Source organism: Chinchilla lanigera, unplaced genomic scaffold (genome assembly GCF_000276665.1).
Source record: "Chinchilla lanigera isolate Chin_1 unplaced genomic scaffold, ChiLan1.0 scaffold00104, whole genome shotgun sequence".
NCBI classification, from domain to species: domain Eukaryota; kingdom Metazoa; phylum Chordata; class Mammalia; order Rodentia; family Chinchillidae; genus Chinchilla; species Chinchilla lanigera.
In genome coordinates this window covers 4,422,938-4,428,639 of record NW_004955505.1, presented here as the reverse complement: position 1 = coordinate 4,428,639, position 5,702 = coordinate 4,422,938, and positions in this window count along the sequence as shown.

Here is a 5,702-nt window from a genome sequence, read left to right as displayed (position 1 = left end):
AACTGAGGAGAGGGTCACTATTGACCCTAAACAGTGTGCCCGTCCAAGAAGAAAGAACATGCAGGGATCCCCACCAGGAGGGAACTCCTATCCCATTTTTGTTTTGTTTTTTGAAATCCAGGGTAAACCAGAGGGTTCTGGTCACCAGGGTACGTGTTTAAATCCAGGACCAGGCAAACCGTGTCATGGAGGCTCATGTTCTAGTGAGAAAACCCAAGGTAGACCCCATTGTAGCATATAAAGAAAGTTCCAACAGTTGGAGTGAGGCGCTGGGCCAGGTTACAGAGGCACAGTTAGCCAACACATTTTGGGAATCTATATCCCAAAAAGCACATGGTGTTTTTTATTTGGGTTGGAGTGGCTTGGAGCTGAATCACTAAAGAGTGAGTAACACTGAACCTGGATGTGTCTGGAGTCAGTCCCAAAGCCCCTTGGAGAGGGCTGTAAGCAGCGTACAGAGCCAGCAGTCTTTGTCTCGGGTGGGATTAATCTGCTGGAGGACAGCAAGAGTTCCATTTACCAGTTTTAACAGTTCTGGAGCAGTTGAGATAGGGCTCTTGGTGTGTGAGAGCCTATAGTTGGTGAAAACCTTGAAAGTGGGGATAAAACCTTTTGAGTATGTAACAGCACTGCAGGGTCTTTATCGGTGTCATCCACTCAGATGACCAGCAGGCAGCCTGAAGCCCAGACAGTGTCATTGGGGTTATACACATGATACTGAACAGGATTACAGGCACCTTTTGTACAATTTAAGAGAGTTAGAGACTGGGTGAGAAGGCACCATGCATTGTAGGAAGGACTTTTTTTTTTTCCCCTCTGTACCAGGAATCAAACTCATAACTTCGCACTTGCCAGGCGGGCGCTGTGCCGCTGAGCTAAATCCCCAGCCCCAGGAAGGACTTTTTAAACCTTTCATATACCATAGTCTTTTTCCTCCCTGGGCCAATGTATATTGGCACATTTTTAATAGCCATAGTAACAGTTGTGTAAGTTATTACATGCATCATCGGGGCCGGTTTGAGGTGGCTCTGACCAACCATGACAAACATACTTATTGTTGGTTTCATAAGTTCATTTCCAACTCAGGTCATCACAGCTGGTGTAATAACCATTAATCCTTTTGTGGGGGCAGGCATCGAAGTACAAGGTCACATCAAGCTGACAGGGGTCCCACCTAGTGTGGTTGAGTTTTTGTGCATCTCCCAGGTGGGCTTGGAACTCTTAATATTTTAATATTTTCCCTTCTGAGCAAGGGTGAAATACAGTAACCCAGTGTACATGTCCAAGGGGCAGCGATGCCAGCCATGTTACAGTTTTGAGAGACAGTTTAGCATGCTCAGTCCAGCAATCATAACAAGATAGAAAAGAACAGGGGGCTGGAGATTTAGCTCAGTGGCACAGCACCTGCCTGGCAAGTGCAAGGTCGTGAGTTCGATTCCTGGTACCAGAGAAAAACCAAAAAAAAAAAAAAAAAAGAGAGAGAAAAGAACAAAGGCTACCTTGTCCAGAGCTCCCCAATCCTCTGAGCACATGGCCCCAAACCCTGTAGCAAACACCATGGTTATGGCAAGATAAGGAACTAAAAACCAAACTGGGAAGCAGTACCTGAGTCTATTCAAGTTATGCCGTCCATTCAATCTTCAGCAGTGCGTTGACACGTCAGCTTCTAGGGGTGACGAAGGCAGGCTTTGGGTGCGTAGTCGCTTCAGGGTAGTCTTTAATGGAGCCAACTCATTGGGGTAGGTCTTCCAGCAATCATCAGGATGGGCTCTCTTGATTCTGGAGTGATGAATCCAGGGATGGATCTCTGCAACTTTTTACTGTAGTGGGAGTACTCAAAAATGATTAAAAATAAGGGCCCCTTTTTAATAACTAAATCACTGTCTCCCCATGTTATGTTCCCTTTTGGTCATATGATATAAAGAGCACAGCAAGGTGTGGTACATCTGCCAAAAATTTAGCAAGCCCACATACGCCTGTAATTGGCGTACTGTAGTGAGTCTGGTCTTACCCAACCATATAACATCCAAGAGTGTGACAGACAAGCCAGTTCCCAGGACCTTGTCTTTGTCCATGACCCACCTACCCCCCATTCAGCAAAGCTTCCTTCAGATTGTGCATGGTGGCGTTAAATCTGTAAGAGAATCAGAGGTTAACAGAATATCATCAATACAAAACAGTGACGCAGAGTGTGGTTTGGCCCACGTGGCCAGGTCCCGGGGCACCAGGCCATGACACAAAGTTGGGCTATGCAAATAGCCTTGTGGAAACATCTGGAAGGTCCATTGCCTGCCCTCCCAGGTGAAGACATATTGGTCCTGACTGCCAGTGTCAGGGTGAGACTTTTCAGTCATTTACCACCATCTGTCCGGCTTCTGCACAAGCTGTACTGAAGGGCTCTGAGCAGAGCATATCACCCCTGCTTTTTCCAGTTCCAAGGCAGTCTGTCTCACCTCCTCATGGCTTCCAGGTGGCTGGTACTGCTGCACACACATAACCCACGTGGCTTGTAGGACAGTCAGCAGTGTATGATGTGGATGCCTTCTTTAATATTTTTTCTCTCATTTACTATAACCTTCTACAACAAACAGCTATAGCCATTTGAATTTTAAAGTGTCTCTTTTTTCCCTCAGATAGTAAACTTGACCAGTGCCAACAGACCTCTGAGTAACCTTGAGTCAGTGTTTTATCCCTAAACCACAAAGAGCAAGTTAACCATATAATTGCCACCTAAGTTTGTAGTATACAGAAATGTTTTATGTACACAACTCATTAAAATTTGTAATTTGATGAAAATCTTTTGGCCAGACAGGACTTTGGCCATTTACAAGAGCTGACCTTCAGACTCTTGAAACCAGGGGAGACTTTAAGCCCTGTTTTGTTTTGTATTTTCTTTGAAATGTAAAGATGACCCCTGTTTTATTTAATCTCCAATCTCGGCAGGCACAGCTGGTTGCTCAGGCATTTTAATTGGCCTGCCTGCGGCACCCCGTCTGCACATCTCAGTGTATTTAAGTTAAGCAAACTTGTATATCTCTGTTTATTACAGCACAGGTCATTTTCAAGAGTAAGTGGGCCTCCTGGATGGGCACAGAGGGGCATCTGCAAATGAGATGAGCAGAGGCAATGACTGGACTCTGCAGAGTTAGGATGGACAGGCAGAACAGGACAAACCTTTTCAGCCTTTTTTTGTCGTGTGTCTAGGGGGTTCACAATCTAGGTGGCTTTCTTTTTTTTCTTTCTTTTTTTGGGTTTTTTTTTTTTTTTTTTTTTGAGACAGGGTCTCACTATGCCATTCAGGCTGGTCTTGAGCTCACTTTGTATCCCAGGCTAGTCTCAAACTCACAAAGATCCTCCTGCCTCAGCCTCCTGAGTGCTGGGATTATAGGCATGCACCACCACGCCCATCTGTACCAGCCCTTTATTAAAATAAGGTAGTCATTTATATAGGTTTTCAGAAGTACAAAAGACAGATAACAGGATATTTTATAATTGCTTACATGGGTTGGGTCCTGTGTTGTCAGGCAGACTTATTCTATGTAAGCTAATTGGAATTACTATCCTGTGGGGCTGGGGATTTAGCTCAGCGGCAAAGCGCCTGCCTGGCAAGCGCAAGGTCATGAGTTCGGTTCCCGGTACCGGAGAAAAACCAAAAAAAAAAAAAAAAAAAAAAGGAATTACTATCCTGTAACATGGGGGAAAGAATCAGTCATTGTCAGAGACTGGGCAGAGCTGTCCTTGAAGTGATAACTCTCTGAGACTTAAAAGTAAGAAAAACATCGCTGTCTGGCTAAGTTGCACTTATCTCAAACCTGGCTCTGGGAGCACCAGGGCTCAGTAAGTTTTGTAGCTCTCTAATTACAAGAATCAACTGTGTTTCCCAGTCTCATCCTTAAACAGCATTAGAAATATACTAGTGTTAGAAATATAGGATTAAAATTTTCATTACACTTAAAATAGGCCCTGCACGACCAATCACACGTAGAAATAATTTAGCATTTCTTCAGGCAGTGATTTACCACTTATCTGTTCAGTTTCTGGGGACATTATGTGCCTTAATGTTGGACTGTAGCTTTGAATTTGAAGCCCATGTATAGCCTTGAAGCCAGAAAATATTAGAACATTCATGTGTCTCCTGGTTGATAACTGGAGAAAGAACAAGCTCCTGACCCTGAAAGGAGGAGGCTTATGCCTTCACTCCGGACCAAATACTAGGGAGAAACAGGAAGGCTGCGTGCTTGGGTCAATGCCGTGGCATAAGTAACAGTGCAGGTCATGCCTGAGATAATGAGCCTAACAGTGGTATTTTCAGACCAGGCAAGAACTTGCCCTTGGATCATATAAATCTGGCTATAGGGCGTAAATATTCAACTAAAATGAAATTAAATCTGAATAAGTCTTTACAGATGTATTTCCCAACATGAGTTGTGAAAATGAATCAAGAAAGAATGCAAAAGTAAAAATAATTAAATCTCACATCCAGTAAGGTAGTCTCTATAAGTATAATATAACATTTGTTTGAGACTGTACCGTGATAACATTGCACCAGTATCTTCTGAATAGTGATAAATGTCATTCAGGAAAAAACTGTCCCGGGGCCGGGACTGTAGCTCCTGTATAGAATGCCGGCCTAACCTGTGTGAGGATGGGGTCCAATCCCCTGTTCCATCTAAAAGGAAAACTCCCTGCCCGAGGAGATCTGGCTTGTTCTGAGAGACATTCTGTCAAACCTTTTTATTTGTCAAAATTTTGGGTTATTTTCCCCTTCTTCATTCTGGGCTTTCGTAACACCTTGATTTGTCTTGCTGCCTAGGAGGCCGTATTTGTAGAATGCCATCTTCATGCTTCAGATCAATGTGGAAGAATACATTCACTTCATCCAGCAGATATTTCCCAGACACCTGCTCTGCACTGGGGTTAGGGATATAATGTGTGACAAGACAGCTCCTGCCCTCCTGCAGCAGAGTAGGAATTCAATAAAAGCTGCAGGTATAAACAACAAAACAACCAAATCAATAAAATAAAAAGACAAAAATACTAAAAACAGCCAGCCTTTACATCCCTTAAAAATGTGAAGATCTTAAATATGCATTGTCTGGCAAAAGGTGCAATCCCTGCAGGGATGGCTATGCTGCAGTCACTTACAATTAATACAGCTTCATGCGTTGAAAGTGGAAAGATTTATTCACCAGAGAATGTGAAAGCCCGTAGCATGCCCAAAGATAGAGGAAATTACCTTGGACATTTTACTATGAGTGATAGAAATCTGTTCCTCGGTGGCTTTAGAGAGAGATCTCCCCCAAGAAAGACAAGACCAAGGAAAATAACAAGAAAGCAAAGGAAAAGAGAGCATTCCCAGCAGCAGTTAATATAAGGGGGTTAAAAATATTGTACTTTCACACACCTTCAGATTTTCAATTTTTTTTTTAAGTTTTTTAGTTTTTTGAGACAAGGTCTCACTACATAGTCTTGAACTGTCCCAGGCTGGCATCAAACTCACAGAAACTCTCACGCCTCAGCCTCTAAATGGTAGGAGTAAACTGGGCATGGTGGCGCACGCCTGTAATCCCAGCACTTGGGAGGCTGAGGCAGGAGGATGAGGCAGGAGGATCATTGCGAGTTCGAGACCAGCCTGGGCTACAAAGTGAGCTCAAGGCCAGCCTGAACTGCATAGCGAGACCCTGTCTCAAAAAGACAAAAAT